The sequence below is a fragment of the Condylostylus longicornis genome, unplaced genomic scaffold, assembly GCF_029603195.1.
Source record: "Condylostylus longicornis isolate FDR11 unplaced genomic scaffold, ASM2960319v2 ptg000013l, whole genome shotgun sequence".
In the NCBI taxonomy this organism is placed as follows: domain Eukaryota; kingdom Metazoa; phylum Arthropoda; class Insecta; order Diptera; family Dolichopodidae; genus Condylostylus; species Condylostylus longicornis.
This window is the reverse complement of record NW_026577982.1, coordinates 12,644,671-12,667,697: the sequence shown is the minus strand read 5'-3', so window position 1 is coordinate 12,667,697 and position 23,027 is coordinate 12,644,671.

Below are 23,027 nucleotides of genomic sequence, written 5' to 3'. Positions count from 1 at the left end.
AAAGCTCTTTAAATAAAAATTATTAAACATTTTAAAATTGTGAAAATAAATTGTGTCATCTCTTTTGCTTTGAACTATGGTGCATTATTGAGGCAATCTATGTCGGAACTGGTGCTCGCCAACGAAATTTAGTATCGTAGTTTTAATAGTTTCAAAAGTAATTGACCCTGACTTGATTGTTTGTTTTGTACTAGATCATGTCCCTTAACATTTCCAGTATTTATTCTGAAAAAAAATTGTCAAAAATGGTATTTTTACAATTTTCAAATTTATTGATTATTTTCAGAATTTTCATTCCTATTGAATAACCTTATATCTTGTTTTGTTTTAATATGCATAACATTTACTTACATTTTTCTCCCCTCTTGTTTTTTGTAACTATACACATACACATACATATTTTCCTATTTTTATGTCAATATATATTCTAGAATGCTATTTTTAAGTTGCAATTCATGTAACTCTCATCTTAATGAAAATCTAACAACTTTCTTTATTTCCTGTTTTCTTTTTGTAATAAAACTTAAATAGTGTTATAACTATATATGTGCATATATAGTGTTATATAACTTGTAAGTCAATTTGAAAATTAGTTATTTTTAGAAAAAGCATCATTCTATCTAATCATACTTCATTTTTATTTGATGTGATGTTTATGTAAAGTATGGAGTTTAATGACTAGTTCTTCTACCTTTAACTGCTTATGGGATATAGTAGAAGGAGAAGAAGAAAAATTGAAAAAGCAAGAAAGTGGTGGTATGGGATAAAAGTGGAACAAAAAGATGAAAATAATCTCAAATAAATTTGTGCTTTTCAAAATGTATAACAATATTACCTGTGTGTTTGTTAAAATGTCACCTTAATTATTGCTGTTCTTGTCTATTTTTTCTATGTTTTATTTTGAAGTTATTTTTAGCCTTTTTACTCCTTGAATATGATTTGAAGTAGTAGTAGGGTAAATCTTTGTAATTTTAATTCATCATGCATTTTCACATTTTTCATTTCCGTTTTTTCGTTTTTGTGGTTCTTTGATTAATGGGTAAAAATCCTAAAATGTAAAAGATTTTTAAAATACTTGGGAAATGAGGATATGAAAAATTTTTCTACTCATGTTAAATATTTCTTTTTAAATTTTTTTTCTTCTAAGTTGATGAAAGTTAATGGGATCTTCTTATGAAACTCCTGTATAATTTTAATTTTTAAAGAGTTTGTCTATTCTTCTTTGACTTCAAATTAAAAAGCATGTTAAAATTTTTTGTCTTCAAAACGACAAATAATTTAAAATTAGAAAATTTAAAATTTAACTCAAATGTTTTGAATTTTACACTCAAATTAATGGAAGAGATTATGCACACAAGAACGATTTCAGTAGCTCTAATCTGCTCTAATTTAAATTAAGAAAATTTTGTAAATATTTTTAATATGACAAAAAAAGTACTATTGATTCCTAGATATGTATGTATGTATATATGTATAGATATGTAGAATTGTCACTATACGAAACAACTTTGTGTTAACAAGGGAAGTAGCAAGATCGCGACGAATTTCATATGTTGAGTTTTCAGAAATTTAATTCTCCATGGTAGAGAAGCACAGAGAAGGTAATTTCAGAATTTTGAAAAAAAAAATTGCTAGAAAAGCATAAAGAAGTCAGTTTTTCTCTTCATTCTTTGATTTTAACAAAATTTATCCTTCGAAAGTAGAATTTAAGTTCTACTTGACAACGAAGCAATCTAACTATCTTTTGAGAAAATCGGATTCTAGAAGAATCGGAGCATCTGCCAGTTGCCATTTTTACATTTTTTGAAGTATCTTGTACAGAAATTTATTATAATTTTCTTAAAATTCTTATTTATTATTCAAAAAACACAAAATGCGGTCGATTATGTGCGGATCCTAAATTGAATTTTTTTAATTACACACACAGATGAAATTCAATATTGTGTATCCAAACAATTTTCCGATTCTTTCATATAAAATATTGACGACATTATCGTAATTGCTATTTAATTCGATCAATTTCGAATAAGAACAAAAAATGAAAAATATAAAAATATTTTTCAAATCTTTTCAAATTAGATTCACATTTTCCGCTCATTAAAATTCTCTTTAAAATCAATTAATTATTTTTCTAAAATAAAATTTTCTCTTTTTTTTTCTCTTAATATTTTGCAATTTGTCATTTTTTTTCTACCATAACATGTTTTTAAAACGTCTTTTGGGTTTGAAATTAAATTAATGACTATTTATTTTTATATTTTTTTTTATTTTCTATGTACATATATGTAGATATGTATGTGTAACCACAAGGATGTGTTTTATTACAAAACACATGATTAATTTGATCGATGAACTTAAAAAGGACATTATTATTATTTTGAAAAACTATACACTGGCATTGGTAATAAATAAAATATTTTATACTTTAATTAAGGGGAAAATTATTTAAAAAATTTTGATATCCAATTTTAATTGGCTTGCTAAAGACAAAATTCTGAGGAATTTAAAATTAGAATTATTAGAAGATTTAATTTGGATATCAATTTAGAAAAGTATACTATTCGTATAACAATCAAGAGTTCAAATTCTTAAATACTGGAATTTTTAAAGAATAAATGTAATAGCAAACATATTGTATCTTAAACACTTCATCAAGTGGAAAATTGAAAAATAGAAAGTGACACGAACAACAAATTCTTGTAATAATAAATTACTAAAAAGGTATTTGAAAACCCAAATATTTTATTATAGTGGTATTAAAATCAAATAATGTCATCATATTTTTAAGATTTCAGAAAAAAAAAATTCGAATTTTTGGTAAAAATTATAATCGAAAAGAAAAAATAAATAAAAAGAAATTGTAAAGAGAAAGGAAAAAATTGATTTTCATTATAAAATTTTCCCAAGAGATGATTTCGTTATAAAAGCATTTGGGGCAATCCTCTTTCCTTGGCGAAGGGATATAGGCGTTTGCTGTAAATTTGAACAAATGCTAAAGGTGTACCGATTCCTAAACCTCTAAAATAATAATTAATATTTTACACATATAGAATACTATTAATTTGTTTCTAAATCTTACAAGTATTTCGATGACAAAAATCCAGCTATGAAAATCAAAATACATATGTGTGGAAAAATTACTAACTCTCATTTATTTCAAGAAACTTTTCAAATTGCTGTTTGTTGTCTAATCGAACGCAGCTCCTCTTTTCCAGCTTTTACATGTGGTATACTGCCCAAAAATTACTCGTAAGTCTCTCAAATTCAGAATGTCCCAAAATTATTTGATTTCTAGTCTTTTTCCCCAAAAATTAAATATTTTTGTTTTTTAATAATGCCTTTTCAATTTAAGCTTAATGTCAAAAGTAATATCCACTCATAGACCGCCTTTAAACGTCATGAGCAGAATAATCTACAAGTATAATACTAAATAGAAACAATTTCAGTTCATTTATGATATTCCATAACTGACCTAATACTTTCTGTCTCGCGAACATGTATACCGACAATTTTAAGAGATTCTTAAATCTGAACACTTGATAGTACCAAAAACAAGATGATCTACCTAAAAAAATGTGAAACAAAACAAAAAAGTGTAGGTTTATCAATTTTTCAAATTTTAAGTTCCTTGTTTTTTTCTTCTTTTTCTTTTCTTAATGTTAATATGAAAAGATGATATAAAGAATTTTAAGCAGAATGTGTGTAAAATGAGAAGATCTTCTTTAATATTATTGAACGCACAATATACGCTCCAGTTCAATATGTATACAAATAATAAATCCCCATTACTTATACGCTTGTATACACACATAAATATTATAGAATACATAAAGGTCCTGTTATAGGAACCAACTTTTTTTTTTCTAAGACATCTTCATCTTTTCATTTTTTGTTTTTCAAACATTTTCTTTCTGATTGCTTTCTATTAACGGACAAAATGATGACAAAAGAAGAACAGGATAATAAAAAATAAAAAAATAAAGAAAAAGAGAAAGAGAGAAAAAAATAACCCAATTTAAAATTCAATTTATCAACACTAATCCTTAACACATACCTTCATACGCACAAAGAAGAAGAACACCACAAGAAAAACAATGGGCATATATCAAATACAAATAAATAAAAGTGGTAGAAGATAATAGAGAAAACCAAAAAAAAAAAAAAAGAGAAAAAAGAAGACAATAGAGAGAGATATTTGATATGAGAAAAAGAAAGAGAAAGAAAATACCCGCATATATACTTGATGTACGTACACACTCTCCTATATACGAGAGCTGCGAAGAGGAAAAATTGAAAATTCTTTAATGCCAAAGATTTTTGCTGACTTACACAGCATCCATTATAAAAAATGTTATTCGAGCCTAAAAAATCTTAATATTTTTTTTCTCAGCATTTTATTTTTTCTTTTTCCTTTTACAGAGTTTTTGTGTTTTTTATATACGGCCTCAATGTGGATGACAATAAAATGAAGCGTAAATTGCTAAAAGAAGGATATAGAATAAAAAAAAACGAAAACCAAACAAAAAAGGAAACTTGCAATTCATTATCGCAATTTATTTCATACAAAAGGATGAAATTACACAAAAATATTAAGAAAAAAAAAACAAACTGACTCTCAACATCTCATTAAATAAAAAACGAAGACTCATATTTACTTTCTATTTAATTTCAAATAAAACTACACAACATTTATCATATTATCCTTTGCTTTGCTTAAAATCCTTTTTTATTTAAAATTTTTTAGTGTCAACAAAGAAAATTGATGAGAGCTTTGCATATTATCAATAATTCTGGCACATTAAAATTCTTTAATCTCTAAAAATATGAGGGTTATACGTACAATGTAATTCAAAATTTTTGTACGTATTCAAGTGACTAAGTTATTTAGTACAAAGTGATTTAAACTATTCGTGAATAAATTTTGAAACTTTAGAATTAACAGTATACATTTTTCTACCGCTATGTTATACAATTTAGCCTGAATTGTAAAAAATTTACGTAAGAAATTGTGAAGTCAAGGATCATTTAACATTCAATACAAAAACTAAGAGATCAATGAGTTTTTGGTGAAATATAAGTTCCAAATACTCAAATAAGTGAATCACTTTATTATATCGCATATAATATAGTGATTCACTTATTTATTATCTTATATATAACAGAGTGGTTTACGACTATAACTATAAAATTAAAAAATCCAACTTATTTAAGACCTCAGTATATAAACAGCTCTTTCTTACTATAGTGTTCCTAATAAAATATTGTTCAAACTTCTTGTCACTCATACACGCACTATTGCACTTACTATTGTTTGGTCAACATGCTATAAGCACATTAAGCCAAATGAGAAATTTCAATTCAAACCTTTTCCTACTTAAAAAAAACTATTAAAGAACTAAAATTAAGAATTTTAATTAAAAATTATTATACACAGACTTAACACCCATTAAAAATTGAAATGAAATTAGAATTTTGTAACACCTTCATACAACCGAAATAAAAGAAAATTTTGTTTAAAGGCACGTAAATGAAAGATTCTTCTCACTTCTCCAATCAAAAAAAAAATATTATTAATTTTGCATCAATATCCTCCTTATACGTATATCTTACATATACATTAATAACAAAATATCCTTTTATTGTGAAAAAAGTAAAAAATGAAAAACCTCTTAAAAACTGATTGTAACGAAAAGTTCACATAATAGAAATAATATAATTACAGTATACACATATACACATACGCAAACATACTGTTGAAAAATTTTAATGTATTTTCAAGCAATAATAAAAAATGGCTTCAAGGACATTCAATGTACATGATGAGTTCAAAATTTAATTCTTTTCTTTATTTTTTCTCTCTCTTTTCTTTTCTTCTTCTTGTACAATGCATTATTTAAAAAGATGTTTTATTAATACATTTTTATTGTATACGAGTATATATGCGTGTTATCCTTGATAATTTGATATCCATACCTTAATATACACACATGCATATATGTAAAAGAAGACTACTAATGTTATTATTGAATTACCCACCTCTTCAAACCGATCTCATCTTCTATTTCGCCCTTCAACATACCAAAAAGAAAAAGGTTTTTTATTCAGTTGTAAAGAAAAGGTGCCTATACTTAAAAAAAAAAATTTTTTTTGCGTTATAAAGTGCACTTCAAAATGGAATTGAAAGCAAAATTTGAACATTTTCGTATAATTTTTTTCTTTTTAATTTTTCTTGTTTTTTTTTTTTTGCAAATTTGTAATAGAAAATTTTTTATTTTTATATAGTGGATTAAATATAGAAACCAAAATAGAAACGATATGAGAACATGATTTGGAATTAACAAAAAAAAATTTTTTTTTTTGAAATACTCGAATTTATTCAAATATAGAGGATTCAATTCGAATTTTATGAAAAGAAGTTTTTAAATTTATTGTAATATTTTTAAAAAGAAAAATTTATTAAATAAAGTACACATGCAATAATACCAGGATAAAAATAATTCTTAAAGAAAAAATTAATAATTTGAATGGATTTTTTAAATATTTTCAAAGAACTTACTTTTCTAGTAAACTTACTTACGTATCTATTATGTATCTTAATTCTAGATACATAATAGATACGTGAAAAAAAAATTCCTCATCTTGACATCAGCACAGTTAATAGTACAGTTAATATACAGCATTAATAGTACAGTTAACGTACATACATACATATATTAAAAATAATTCTTATTCAAAAACTAAAATTATCACCAACTTACAACCCATGACTTAAAAATTCCACGAAATAGAGTGTTTTATTCTACAAATCAATTTACCATAATTATACAAAGTTTAAATCTTAATCTTAAGTGCGATCTTCTCACTCTATGCAACCATTTTTCAATACCGATACAAAAAAAAAATTGATAATATATGTATGTCTACATTCTAAATACTTACATCATTACAAAAATTCTAATTTCTCCAATACTCTTTTAGAAAAGCTATAATTTTTAAAGTTTTTATCAAATCCAGCAACCTTATTATATTTTAAAAAACACTGAACATTCAAAGTTTCATAATTTGAGAATCACTGCTACAATTAAGTCTAGTTAGGATACATCAGTAAAGCATAAAAAAACTTTTAAATATTGAGTAATTACAGAAGCATCTAAGAGAATATTTGAGAAGCTTCTAGAGAATAAGCTCACATTTTAGAAATTTTAAAAACAAGCTATTTCAAAGAGCTTTAATGTGAAAAAATACGAAATGTTCATTTGATAACAAAAAAGTTTTCTTGATTTTTTAGGTACTAAAATAATATTTTAGTGTTACCGTCTTAATAAATTTTTTATAAATTAAATTTTTCTAGGTTTAAGTACAAATTAAGAAAATGTTGGTATTTGAAATTTTGAAAATCGTTTACGAAATTAAGAAATAAAAAAAAATCTTGTTTGCTTTATTTGCTGTACAATTATTAATAAAAGTAATGGTTCATTTGAATAAAAATAAATCAGTAATTTTATGTAGAAATTAATTAAATTAAGAGTTATAGCAAAAATCAAAAATAAATTCAGTTAAAATTAAAAGTTTTGAAGTTTTAGCCCTCCAAAAAAGTTCAATATACTCCACATTCGCATCACATTTAACTACAATCTTAATATTTAAAGCAATTCATAAAATACGAAATTTTATTTGTTTGCTGCAACCAAGGACATTCTCTAAAAAAAATTGTTGTTGTAATATGAATTGAAATTTGATTATTTAATTTCTGCCCCAAAGTTTAATCAATAAAATTATTTTGTTTTCAATTCAATTTTCAACATTGCTATTGTCAAAGCATGAAAAATGAAGTCATTGCCATAGTTTCAAGTATTTGTTCACCGATACTCTTATAAAAACTTCATTTTTCAGAATACATAAAAGCTAGCCTCTCCTATACGTAAATAAAAGGAAATTTTAAAGGAAACAAAAGTTGAAGATTTTCTTGAAATAAATTGAAGAAACCTTGCAAGTCAAATACTTCACATCATCAAAAATTACAACGAAACTCAACGACTCATTTTAAATTTTTTTAATTTAAGGATATAGTGACTTAGAATATGAAGGCGTTAATATTAATAATTTCAAACACCTTACTGAATAAAAATTGTAATAAAAATAATTTTAAATGGGTGTAATTTTATAAGTAATCATTATTTATAATTGAATTATCACAATAAATAATACAGGAGAAAGGATATTAGAAATCTAGGTATAAATAAATAAATAATTATCCTTGAATAAAATACAAAAATCTATAAAATTCTCATTAATTTTCTAATATTAATTTTAACTAATTAAGTTAAAAAAACCGGAACTTCCTATGTAATATATAAAAATTATTAATATTTATTGACCTACATACCATTTAAACAATACAATTTGTGCAAATTATTATATTAATTTATTAATATCGGACAGATAGTTGCAGCATAATTAAATAATTGCTTTGGTGTTATAACTTTGGAGTTATTTTGCATATGTCTGCGCAGGTAACCGTGTTTTCACTAAAATAGATTTAAGTTTGTTCCCAACTAATTAAAAATAATTATGAATTAACTGTTGAGTTATTTTTAATTGTATACACCACTCTAAATGTATTACACATCAAGCGGTATATCGCTTCTTATAATATAACAGAGTTTTTAGTTGAGAGGATTAGTTATACCGATTTGTTCCGATATAGAAGGCTTCATATTACATTCATGAAAAATTAACGGCAAAACCTTTTAAATTTTAAAATTGATATGGAAGAGTTTTCACTCCTGTATAATTAAATTTCAATTACAAGAAACACCTAACTGTTCCCGAACTAGTTAGGAGTATTATATAAGCTGCTCAATGGAGCGCAAGCAATATACACAACAATATTGTATCTTATTGCACAAAACACTTGTATACAAATTCACTTTATGGTTTGATTTACTACTTAAATATACAAAATATTTTTTTTTTACAATTTTACAAATCTGTTATACCATTTATTATCCATAGCATTGTCAACAATTTTATATTTATTTTATTCTATTTTTAATTACATTACTTTATACATATTTAATACGGATTTGTAATGAAGGACATCGCAGAATTACAATATATTACGTATATTTCTTTGTTATCATTACCTGCAATATGAAGAACTAGAGTAGAATACACAATACCTACAATTAATTTAAGAACACAACAGTAAATTTCCAAATAACCGCATTTTATTATAATTTTTCTAATCATATAATGTTTTTTTTTTCTTTTGTTACTTTCTTGCTAATATCCACAAACATTACAACTACTTATGCATTCTATTAGAATAACGGTATATTTTATTATAAAAACAAAAGGGAGAAAAGAAAAATTATTTTGCATTTCATTTCCTTATTTTTTTTTCATTATTCCTTTTATTATCGAATTTAAAATCATAGTAAGTTTTATCCATCATTAACTATTTTTTTTTTCTCCTTCTTCTTATTTTTCTTACTTTTTTTTGTTTTCTATACAGTCTTTCTTTGAAAATGTCCTGCGCACAAAAAAAATATCTTTATCCTTATTGCGATAAACACCAAAATATAAACACAAAGTGTAGATAAGATAACAAGAAAAATATAAAGAAATAAAAACAAAAATATTGTAGAAAATGGTGAGGAAAATTGATAAAAATCACTACAAAAAACTGTGGTAATTTTAACTTAAAAATTCTGAATGAAATCAGTTTACAAACTAACACTTAAAATATCAAGAAATGTTAGGAGTTGTTCTATACATAATCTAATAATAAATAGATAATTCATTCAATTCATTCTCAATTTCATGTTACACCAAACAATTTGTAATAAAATTTTTTAATGAACTTCTTGGTGATTGCAAATTCTTTGTGAAATTTTGTATATATTTTGACTTGAGATTTCAGACATATTTTGGTAAATTGAGACAAATTGCACCTTATTGGACCTTAGGACACATTTGGTATTCTAACTTGCGAAATTGTCAAATTTCCGCAAAATCCTATTGTAAAATCTATTAATTTGGACAATAAATACTAACACTCTCCCAAAAATTTAATTATGGTTTTAATAATATTTTCGCATTATTATCTGGAAAATTTCGTGTAACGAATTTTATATATTTAATAAAATCAGGAATCAGAGGGGTTATAAGTACAGTATTTAAAAAAGTTTTCTCCTTAAACTAGACACACATCAGTAATTCAAGGCTGTCTGAGCGTAAGCTCTGTCAATTGAATTGAATAGCGTTATGAAGAAATCAGCATTCCGCTCTCTCTTTTTCTCTCTTGGCAACTCAATATTTGAAATCATCCTCTAATTTTAATCACTGAAAACATAAAATCCATCAAATCACATAAGCATCACAATACTTTCATTTCCTGAAGAAAATATGAAACAATTACACATACACTTTAAGTATATTTAATAAAATTGCGGTGTAGCTAGAACACAAAAACATCAAAAATGAAAAATATACTTATATTACATTTGTATTGCATACACCTTCCATCTATATCTTCCCAACACAACATAAAATATTTATGTATATAATTTGTATTCGTACCTTTAACAATAAAAAGGAATTTGAATAAAAAATACATACATACAAACTAGTATATATATGCAGATACTATAAATAACGGGATCAGACATTAATAATACACTAAATGAAAGTGAGATATTCATCAGGTGTTTTCTTTATATGTGGTGTGTGTATGGTATAATGTGTATACCGTTATTTTTTATATATATGTTTTTTTTTTTGCAAGCGCATCAAATCGCATCGAAATCACATTTTCTTTTTTATTTTTCTTTATATTATTCTATACATCTACTATTGTGCTAGTATTATTAGACATCGTATACAATGAAATGAACGTAGTAAACAGTAAAATATTTCAATTTTAGTATTAAAAGTTCCCCAGATGGGGGAGCATTGCCGCGCTTTAACAACATTTATGATGAGAATTGAATAATTTGCGAAAAAAAAAAAATATTTTTTAATTTCTTTTCCTTATAGTTGTCAAGTTGAGTTCTTTATTTTTTTGAATATTATTTTAAAAATTTGCGAGGAAATAGTTTATTTTAATTCTATGTGATTTTTAATTTAAAATTTGTGAATCTATAGAAGAAATTTCAAGGAAGTCATAAAGAAAATCAAATAAAAAAAAACAAATTACATAAAATCAGTTAAGGATATAAGTGGAAATTTAACTGTGAACAAAAAATCGTATCGGTTTTAAGCAAAAATTTACTGTTATTTCTTTTTTTTTTTATTGTCTTATGTTGTCTGTCTGGTATCAGGGTCGTAGTCAGAAATTGTTTACTACATTTTACAAATAAAATATTCAATTTGTATTTTTAAAATATTTGTCAGTGCAACTAGTGTGATTTTTTGGAATTACAAATAAAAAAACTGTGACACAACAGATTTTAAAGATAAATTTAGAAAAATTCAAACAAACTTTGAAATATAATTGAAAGTCATGTTAAAATTTTTTGAAGTACATGTGTGTGAGTGTCATTTTTTCAAAATGAAAATCAAATATTCAAACACAAAGAGTAAAATAACAAGATTTAACGTTATATGTAGATATAGAACAAATAAAATTTGTGAATATTTGTGAATCCTTTTAGGCAATTAAATTGTCTGTATGCATTGTAAATTTTTGAGAAACTTTCTAAAAAAAAGGAGTGTAAATATTTTAAAAAGAGTACTTTTTGTACAATATTGCTTTGTTAAAATAAAAAGTGATGGTAGGTACGATGAATGCATGAATTTATCCTTTTGTTTAAAGTCATCTGCCGGACAAAAAACAAACAAAAATAAAATAGTCCAAACAAAAGGAAAATAAAACAAGAATAGTTTTCAACTACTTAAAACCAAAAAAGGATAATATAACAAGGATAATCCTAAAAAAAAATATTTTGTATATAACCATAAAAAAGAAATAAAAACATACAAATTTTTTGGTGCATTTTATTTTGTTTTCGTTGTTTTTTCTTGTTTTTCGTTTTTAATTTAATTTTGTTTCTCTTGTTTGTTTTTCTTATTACTCTTGTAGTATTGATTAAATGACCATGACCTATGCGGCTTTTTTTTTCATATAACACTACTGCAATTTCATTTTAAAGGTATGTAAAATTTTTTAATTTTTATTACCTATACAACATTTGAGCATGTTTTTTGCCTAACAATATGCAATTATTAATGCATGTATGTGTATTCATGTATGATGGAAAGAAAAATGTTATAATAATGGATGTTATTTTTCCCAAATGTAAACAAAAAAATTGTTTTAGTTGCATTTTGTACAAATAAAATTAAAATGAAAAGAAACATAAAATATTTGAAAAATACTAAATTAAATTTAAAAATTTAGTTGTACAGTAATTTTGGATAATAGGGCCGTTCGATGACAATTGATTTCCGTGCCCCGTAAACTTGATTTTTCATAAATGTGACCGAGGACATTGTTGGCTAGCTATTGCCAGTGCTATTACTCCCGCACTCAAATCGTGCCATATACATTCCAAAATAAATTTTTCAAAAATTTTTCGAACTAGCTCAATTCTTACTTTGTGGAACTATTGAGGCAGATATGAGAATAACAGACTAAAGAACATATTTCCATTTCCCTCATTTACCTAAGAATTTAAAAACAAAATTAGTTTAGTTGTATAAAACACAATATTTAATATAAAGTTCAGCTTTATAAAATTTATTTATTATAAATAAATTAGTTGTTTTTAAGTAAACAATAAGAAAGCGTGAGAATAAATCGTTGACGTTGTTGTTGTAATTTGAATAATCAAAATGCCACAGAGCCCGTTCTATAATACACCACCTCATGACTGGATTTTACTAGTTTTTGTTTTTATAACCAGCGACTAAGGCAATACACGTTTTGCAATTAAAAAATGTATTTAAAATTAAAACTAAATAATTTACCTTTTATAAATCTCTTTTACACACTCCTTGAATAATACAAATAAAATTTTACAAAACAAAACCCATAACGAATAACCAATAACACACTTCCACATAAATATAATGCATACTAATGAATTTTTATATCGTTAGTTTTGCTGTTTCTTGCTGTTTCCTATATTTTTAGTTCGTTGATCCTTCTCAAGTATATTTTACTTAATTTTTATATTTATTGAGGAAATTCTCTTAAACAAGCTTTTCTGGAATCACATAAATCACATTAGCTATATTCTTTACGTCCCATATACACTGTACACAAATACGTTCATAAAAAATACAAATTTTTTATACGTAAATAATAAATACAAAATTTTATGTACGAATGTTTGTATATGTATATATAAAAGTCACACTATATTTTGAATTATGGGACATTGGGTCGAAAATTGTTGATTATATAGAAAAGAAAACCTAATAATAGTTAGGTTATAATTTTGGGTAAAATAATTCTAAAGAAATGCCCAATTTAAAAAAAATTTATTTGACAAGGATTCCGGATTAGAAAAATACAAATAACTGCTTATGTGTTGTTGATGTTTTTTTCTTATTTTATTTACAATTTTTTAATTCATAAATCCTTTTTAGTTTATTTGGTTTATTAAGTTAACCAATATTATTTGAAACTTTAAAGAAAAATTGATGTAAACAGCACATAACCGACCTCAATGTATGTTGTCTAAAAATTTTTTTAGAATTTTAAGGACTGTGAATTTTAAAATAACATTCCTAGAAAAATGTAAAGTTGGCTCTTAATAGAGTTTCCCTGAAAAGTTCCCCAATTAGATTTGGTAACAACCGAAACTCGAATATTAAATTTAAAAAAATTTCGTGAAATAGGTTAGTCGATATAGCAAAAAATGCAAAATTGGCCCCAAGTTCGGTTTTCGCGCTCTGATATTATCCAAAATTTTATAAGTTTGTTGCTTTAAGATCACGAATTAATATATTAAATTTGAAGCACATTGGTTAATTATTTCGCCGAAAGGTCAAATGCCCGAAGTCGCTCATACACCAAAAGTTTCATGTTAAAAGTATCATGATATAGCCGAAATAAACGCAGCCGAATATGAAATTTCATTAAAATCGGTTCTCCGAACTTGAGATATGCGCGTCCACACACAGACCTACAAACAGACAGACGAACAGAATGACGGAAATACAGACAGACAAACGAACAGACCGACACACCGCCAACTCTCTGAAAATAGTTTATTTACGCTCTCCTACTATGTAAAAGTACGTTTCCTCCACTGAAAACCCGACACCTTAACTTGGTGCCAACACATAGCATCCCTTATTGTACGCAATGCGATCGGTAAAAATCTAAAAAAAAATTATTAATATTGGAAAAAAATTACATGAAGGGAAAAAAACTGTTATAAAAAAAAGTCATTAAAGTTTTCCAAAAAAATTCTCGGAAATAAATGCGATTTTTTTTTTTCAATTCGTTAAATGAGCTGTCATATGCAGGTTCACTTGAATTAAAATTATATTTACACATATGACCTTCAAAATAATTTTCATCAGAACATTTTGACATTAAAAAATTCACTCACTATTTTGCAAGTTTTTTGTTTTTTTCTAAGAATGCATTTTAATGTCAAATTTAACAAAATTTTTGAAACAACTTGAATATCAATGTATTCAAAAGATAACATTTTATTTCTTTGTTAAATATTAAAGGTTATTTGAATATTTAATAACATTTTAATCTGGATCAAATAGCTTAAATTAATGCAGAAAATTTCATTTAGCTCAAATCGCAATGAACAACCAATGAGCTTGTGAATAAACTCTTTTTAATCTAGTGAGCTGCTAAAGTCAACAATATCCTGTGACTTCATACAAATAACATAAAAAATTTCCTTGTGAACAAAGGTCACATTTAATTTATCATTCATATGAAATTGAATTTTAAAATATTAAAGTTCATTTAAAATTAAGAAATTTAAAGTATTTTATATAAAGCACAATATTCTTGCTCTGCTATCTAATAAAATGCAAAATTTCGATTTCAAAAATTGAAGAATTTATAAATTTAAATTTCCAAATAATGTTTGATAAATTTTTGTATATATTGAAAATCAATTGAAAATCAATATAAACTATATTAAATTCTTCTTGTTCAAATTATTTACGTTGAAATAAAAGTATTTGAATCACTCAAATAAGACAATCTATTCATTGTTGTTATAACCAAATATAACCACATTTATTATATCCCATATTTAAAACCTTGATTTTCTAATTTTCTAACCTTTATCAAAATAATGAGACCATGTGGACCACACAGATATACGACAAAATGTTAGTATAAATGTGAAAGTATGTACTACAGATAATAAACAGAAAAAGTTTTGAACCGAAATGAAAAAACTAAAACAATAAAAATCAAATCAATTTATTGACCAGTTCCTTCCATAGTATTATCCAAGTAAACTTCCTAAAAATTAAGGATAAATGCCTCAAGGTTAAAGAATTTTGAAAAAGGTTAAATTATAAATAAAAGTATTGTTAAAAATTTTTTTAAGTAAAAATAACAATCACCTATTTTAATTTTAAATATCCTTAAATTTATTAAGAAAAAAGTCCTTAAATTTTTTTTTCAATTTCTTTTACTCTTCCACCATCATATTTTATTTGTCTTCTTTCATTTCCTTTTCAAATAATGAAGATATCAATTATTTAATTAGGTCTTAGTTTAATGCAAAATATTTAAAATTTCTGCATAAAAATTTCATACACACAGCCAAGTGCCTCTTTCTTTACTCTAAAGATCTTACACGTTTTGAAAATTATTTTAAAGCTTAATATATTTATAAATAAATCAATATAACAAATTCATATTGAAAATTTTGTTATGCGAATTCGTTATTTTGTTATACTAATAGAAATTTAAAGCCCCTGAAAATATGCAATTTTGGTAAAAATGTGATCAGCTTTTCTCTTTAGTTTTAGCATTTTTAACAATATTTTTTCTAAACTTTGAAATTTAATTTAAAATTTTTTAATTATAAAAATTCTAATTATACTAATTAAATAATTAAACTATTGAAATTTTTTATTATTTCAAAATTTTACTTTGAAAAACATTGGAAACAATAAAATTCTACCATACTTTCTTTAAATTTTGCTCACCACTAAATCGATATTTCACTAACTTTTATTTTATATAAAGCGCATTTAATTTTAATTTGTTAAGTATACCAATTTATCAATAACCAACATCATTCAAACAATTTCTTATACAAAATTTATTCGAAATAACTCAATTTAAAAATCGAAATATATTCTTACATTGCACTACAACTTAAAAATAATCTTAACACAAATTGATTTTATTAAATTTTCCAAAGTAGCTCGCACGTTGTTTTTAATACAATACTATGTAATATTAAATAAATAGTGCACATTATGCATTTCATCTATATAAACATACGCACACACACATACAATGTTTAAATTTTATCCATTTACAAGGTCAAAATCATTAAAGATTCATTTCTGTTTTTTATTCCGGATGGTTTTTATTTATTCTTTATATCCTTTTAATATATATATGTATATAAATGTATGTACCGCACATAATTTTTTTCTTCGCTCTATAATTCATCAAATTGTATATACGTACGTATAGATAAAATTGCACATATATACATAATAAATGTCAATAGAGCGTTATTTACAGACAATTTCATTTAAAACATAAATTTTTTTATCTTAACACAAAAAAAAAAAAATATACAAGAAAAAAAAGGGAATGCGATAACTTTATTAGTGATGCTTCTCTTCACTATTATAACACATTGGGGAAGAAAGGAAAATAAAAATAATAGAGTAAAAACTGGATGTGCACGAAACATAAACGATCGGAATTTATTTTTTTATTTGAAACAGACTTCACCAGATTTTGCTCAAAAAGGAAAATTTTCAAGTATAAGAAACGATTTTAGAATCAAATTACATTGTAACAAGGTGTACAGCTGGTTAGTCGTTTATAGTCGAATTATATAACTCTCAAACACATTTCAAATTGCAAATTTACAAAATCCTACTAATGCAAGAATATTTTCTGAAATGCTCTAAAGTGCTACATAATTTGGTGAAGTACAAAGAAATTTGTTTGAGCAAGTTGGACACTCGGTACCCGTATGCGTTTAACAAAAATAATTGTATGCGTTTATTCCATGAGAAGTTACCGAAATCTAAGTATTCAAGATATGAGGTGAAAACAATACTTTCCTTGTTTGAAGCAATGCTATATTGCTATTATCCTTTTGTATAAAATATTTCAAGCAAACGGATATAAGAACCTATATATTATGTATATACATATTATATATTTATTTATATATCACATTTATAGCAAGTGACGAAAGTGTCATGTCTGATACATGAAATAAAGAAAAATGTTTTAAAGTACATACCATACAATAAATATAGATTTCTTTTCATTTGATATGAAATATTTTGTTTTTGAAGGAAACCTAATGAAAAATAATAAAATGAATATAAAATATTTTTCAAATGAACAAATCAAAATTCAATAAAAATGTTGATTTTTATTATTCTATTTCTAAAAGTTTTATTTTCATTTATTCTAAAATTACATCCACCACCATTACCATACAATACATATTTTCATATACAAAGCAAGCTATTGTTATTAAGTATGGGACTTTTGTTATAGTCAATTAACTGATAGATGGCGTTCAATGTTATCTTAGAGTATGACATTTAAATAAAGTTGGGTCAAACCAATGGTTTGTATTGTAGCACTTTTCCCTTCAACAAGTGAAAATTCTGCTTTTAAATACAGTCTATGTATTTGAATTAAAGCAAAAATTAATATAAAAAGGGGTTAACATAATGCTCGATTTTAAGGTTTAATTGTGTGAGTTAAGAAAAATAATTATATTTTTTAATTTCACGGAATTTAGCGTTAGCTTCTTGCGTTTATAAAAATTTGGAAAAGCTTGCGGTTTCGGAAATATAAGGTGTCAAAAATTCAAATTTTACGAATTTCAAGAGGTGATAACTTGAGAGGGGGTGGAGATGGAAAAAAATTTTCTTCTAACAAAATGAACTATTTATTAATATCTAAAAGCTCCTAAAATTTCAAGCTTCTACAGTCTGGGGTCTACAAGAAAAACGACATCAAAAATTTGGAAAAAAAGGACTTTAAATAACGGTAAATTTGAGCGGCCATTTTGTTTTTCTTAAGTTGAATTATAGTATACCGCGCAAGGGCAAGCAAGCCACTGCCTTTCTGCGTTTGCAAAAGTTCAAAAATGCTTATGGTTTCATTGCAACCAATATTTAAAAAAGGCCATTTTTAGGGTTTTGGGGGGGGTATAACTTATAGAGGGGGGGAGATAGATAAAAATTTTGTTCTACGGAAATAAGTTTCTAGTGAAGATCTATGTACGTATTAAATTTCAGCTTTCTATCTTCAAAGGTGTAGAAGTTTTGTAAACAGACACACGGACAGACGGACGGACGGACGGACGGACGGACGGACGGACGGACGGACGGCCGGACGGACGGACGGACGGACGGACGGACGGACAGACGGACGGACGGACGGACAGAGTGAAACTAATAAGCACTTTTTTCAAAAAATTTTTTGGAAAAGTGCTAAAAATAACAATGAAATTATTTTAATAAGTTCTTTTTAGCTCAACTTTGATAAAGAAAATGTATATTATTAGAAATATTTGAATATCTTTATTGAATTCATTAATAATTATGTATATTTAGAAAAATTAACATTATAGTAGAAATATTTAAATTTATATGTACATAAACTGGTTCCTATAAAATCCAATAAAAAAATATTTCACTGCCTATTAAGTCAGAAAAAAATTAATACTGGTGGTATTTAAAAGTTTTAAGATGAATAATAACGCATTTTAGGAACGGAATAATGAATTAAGGAACGTTCCAATATAGGAATGGAATTGCGAATTGTATTAAGCACGAAACTGCCGAAACCAATTCTAAAAGCAAATCTCCGAAAAATAAAAAGAAGCATTATTGATTTTTAAATAAATAAACATAATAAATAACAATTTAATCTCATTCAATCCAAATTTTTTAGCCCAAAATTCAATTATTATAATAAAAAAGTTTTTAATATAATTTAATTAAATATTTATATTGTGTTCTTTCGATGTTCAACAACAATAAAATTTATGAAATTAATTAGCAAACGTTTACTAAATTTCATTTATTTTATTATAAATAGCAACATCAAATTTAAATAAGTTTAAAGAAATATCAAAAAATATTTAATTATCTTTGAAAATATTTCCCTTTTTCATTATCCAAACTTAAATGTATAATAGTTTTCCAAGGACAATTTAATTTAAAAAGGTATAACACATTAGCATATTATTATTTACAGTTTGAATATATTATTATTTGCAGTTCACTAATATGAGTTATACACACGTCTTCACACATAAATAATATAAAACTTATAAACCAATGTCACGTTGATAAAAGGATATTTATTTTCAATTTCATTTCATTCACATGTTATGGAAAATAAGACCAACGTGAGATAACTGTACAACAAAAATTTGAATTATGTAAATGAAAAATTAAATATAATGTATATAAACGTTTAAGGGCCGATTTCTAATCAAAAACATGCATAATATATGTACAAAAATAATGCATAATTATTTTACTGTATTAATAAATTTATATTATGAAAATAAACTCAAATTCAATTAGAATACTCATATAACCTCTTCAATATATAATCTCGTAAAATTTGTGAGTATAGCGTAAAATTGAGTATACCGTAGAACAAGCTGAGCTTTGTTTCATGTATTTCAACTGAAAAACAAATTAAGTTTGCTTAAATTTTACTTATTATGTATAGTTACATTGTCATGATAATGTCCTAACAGTTATTATCGTTATCGCCTGCAATAAAATTAATAAAGTTATTCAAATAAGTTACCTGAAGCCTGTTTCTTATTATGTTCTCTCAAAAAATATTTCTAATCTCAACAAAAAAAAAACATTTGCTTATCTTAAATTTTTTTTCCATTTCGAACTAAATTCAAGATTAGCATTCCATCTAATCAATAAATAAAATATGTTTGAAGCATGTAGGTTATAGGCTCATAAAATTTATTACGAACAATATTAAAGATTTTAAAACAAGATAAAAGATTCATTATCGTTGTATATGAAATTAGTTTTAGCAACTAAATTGAAATTTTTTTTGTAAACACCACACGTATCATATATTTTTTTTAATTCAATAACCTAATTTTGTTTTATTGTAATAAATTTTAAATCCTAAAATTTATATTAACTATATTGAGCCGAAAAATAATTTAAGAAAATACATAGTTAGTTTATGTATGCAATCTAAAAATGAAAAATAAAATAATAGGTAAAAAACTTTGAAAAAGGTAATCTTTATGTAACTTACCTTCATACAAATTATAACATGTATTCTATGAAGGTATGAACATACAAGTTACGAATTTTGTGTCAAAATTCGTTTAAAAAAAATAATTTTATTTCGATTTTAAAATTACTTTTATAATACGTTTTATTTCTTTAAGATTACTTTTACAATACGTTTTATTTCACAACACTAGGTTAAAATTTAATATAACTTTACAATTAAATTTTAAGACTATTCTAAGACTTTAATGCTTAGTTCAATTAATGTCTAAGACTATCTAAGACTAAATTCTTAATCTAAATGTTACCTAATTTATAGTATAAAATTTGCTTATTTAGCAAATTTAATTTTATGTTATTTTCCTAACTAAAAATTTCTCACAGTACAGCGTAGACATGTCGTCAGCACTTTTTGTGGGAACATATTTTTGCGTTAAGAAATTCTCATGCTGAAATATGATGTTTGCTGGAAACGTATTTGAACATGTTTTAATATTAATATTCAGCGTAGAAGAATTCTCACGATGAAATATGTCTGATGAAACATGTTTGAACTTGTTTTAACATGCCCGCTATTTGATCCCTCGTTAACTCTTCCCCCTCTAAAGATCTACGTCCCGTAGATCAACGTTGAGTTTGGTAAGATTAGTAGCTAAGTCCTTAGGGGTGATCTCTGCTACGAATGTCCTTTCTGTTTGTGTCTTTTTCTTCTTGAAAATTATTATCGCTATTATAATTAGAACTACCGCAATGGTGATAACTGAGTTGATTGATGTTGTGATATTGTTTGACGTGGCTAGTTGCTGCACCTTTCTTATATTGTTCTGTTGTAAATCATGAAGATACTCCAAATTGAGTTTCCTATTTGCCTGGGTTAGATTTGTTTGAAGGAACGCTGGTAGTACCTCTGGAGATCTTACTTCGTTGTTGGTGAACGTAAGTCCCTTAATGCGTATAGTATCGTTGGAATATTGTAGGAGAAAACTTCCTGAGAGCTTCCTTGCAGTAGAGGTGGTTATAACATCTCCATGGAAATTGGATAAGAAGATCATATTCTTGGTAATTTCCTCTATTATTTCTTTCCCATTGTATTGAAAATCACATCTTGCATTAAATCCCCTGATGAGTTGCGTTACGCAATGTCCGGGTTGCAACGCTGTCAGTCTGTTTTTCTTGCAAATGGTAACATCATTAAAGTTTTCACACTTGCCTATTACGCCATAGATTTCCTCGTTAACGAGCAGTTCTTCGCACTCTAGATATACCTGACTCTCGTTTCTAATAGTTGGTTTGATCAAAATATGGTCGTATAAACGCTCGTCTGCTTTTGGTAGTGAAATTACGTAAAGGATTGTAAGACCATTAGTTATTACTTTTGGTTCAGCGTATTCGATTGCTTCAATGTCGTTAGAATATGGTAGAGTGTTAACCTCCTTCAGTATGTTAAGAATTTCATCACTACTCAGCAAGTTTGTATTGACGATTTTTTGCTTCGCGAGTTCAATTGCAAGGATGATTTCGTTAATAGCTTCCTTGATGATTACAAGCTTGTTAAATACCATCTGTTCGAATCTATGATCATTGGTATTGCCCAGTTGTTTTAGTATCTTATTGTACCGTTCCATGAGTTTGTTTGTCACTGACATTATTTCACTGTTTATTCTGTACTGTTGGTTGCTATTATAGGTCAGCTGATTCTGGTTTTGGAGTATAGTTTCCCAGTCAGTGGCGTCTGGTGTGCCTGCTAACCATTTCCAGGCTGTTCCAATCCAATTGATGGATCTCCGAGATCTTTTAGTTCCTCGAATTCTGGCTATAGATTCCATTATCTGGTCAACTTGATATTGCAGCTGTGGCTTGATGGTGCTAGAATCATTGACGTTATTCACCAATGGTATTAATTCTCGCAATATTTCATCGTAATTTTTGAGGTTTATTGTGTGGATCAGGTTAAAACTTCCATTTAGTATGCGGGCTTCTCCCAATTTAAGTGTGGCTATTGTGTCTGTAACCTCGAAAATTTTGAGTGAGGCTGCCGTCATATAACATCTGAAATAAAAAAGGTTTTAGTTAGGGGTGTTTTTGATGTGGGATTTATGAATCCGTTTTCCCGATATTGTAGTGATGGTAGCTTTGTTGTTTTTCAACACTGTTTCTTTTCTGTATATAGGTTTATGCTTAGATTTTATCTGTTTATCTTTTACATAGATCATTTGACCCTTTTTGTAGTCAGTGGGTTCATTTCTTTTTTTGTTCTCCCGATTGAGCTTTATTTGCTGCGAGCGTTGGATTTGCTGCGTAAGATCGCTATGTATTTTTTCTCTGATATTGAGTAAATTCTGATAGTTGACGCGAGAAGTTCTTCCGTAGAATATATCGGCAGGTTTCTTCTTTGTTACTGAGTGGTATGTGTTGTTGTATCGATCTACTGCAATTGTAATTAGCTCCTTATGTGACAGTTGGGGATGCTCTTTTCGTAGACACCTAATGATTTCCAAAATCGTTGAGTGAGCTCTTTCAATAGTTCCATTTACTTCACTCTTCTGAGATGGAGTATTGTACATTTTTATTCCTAGTGCCTTGAT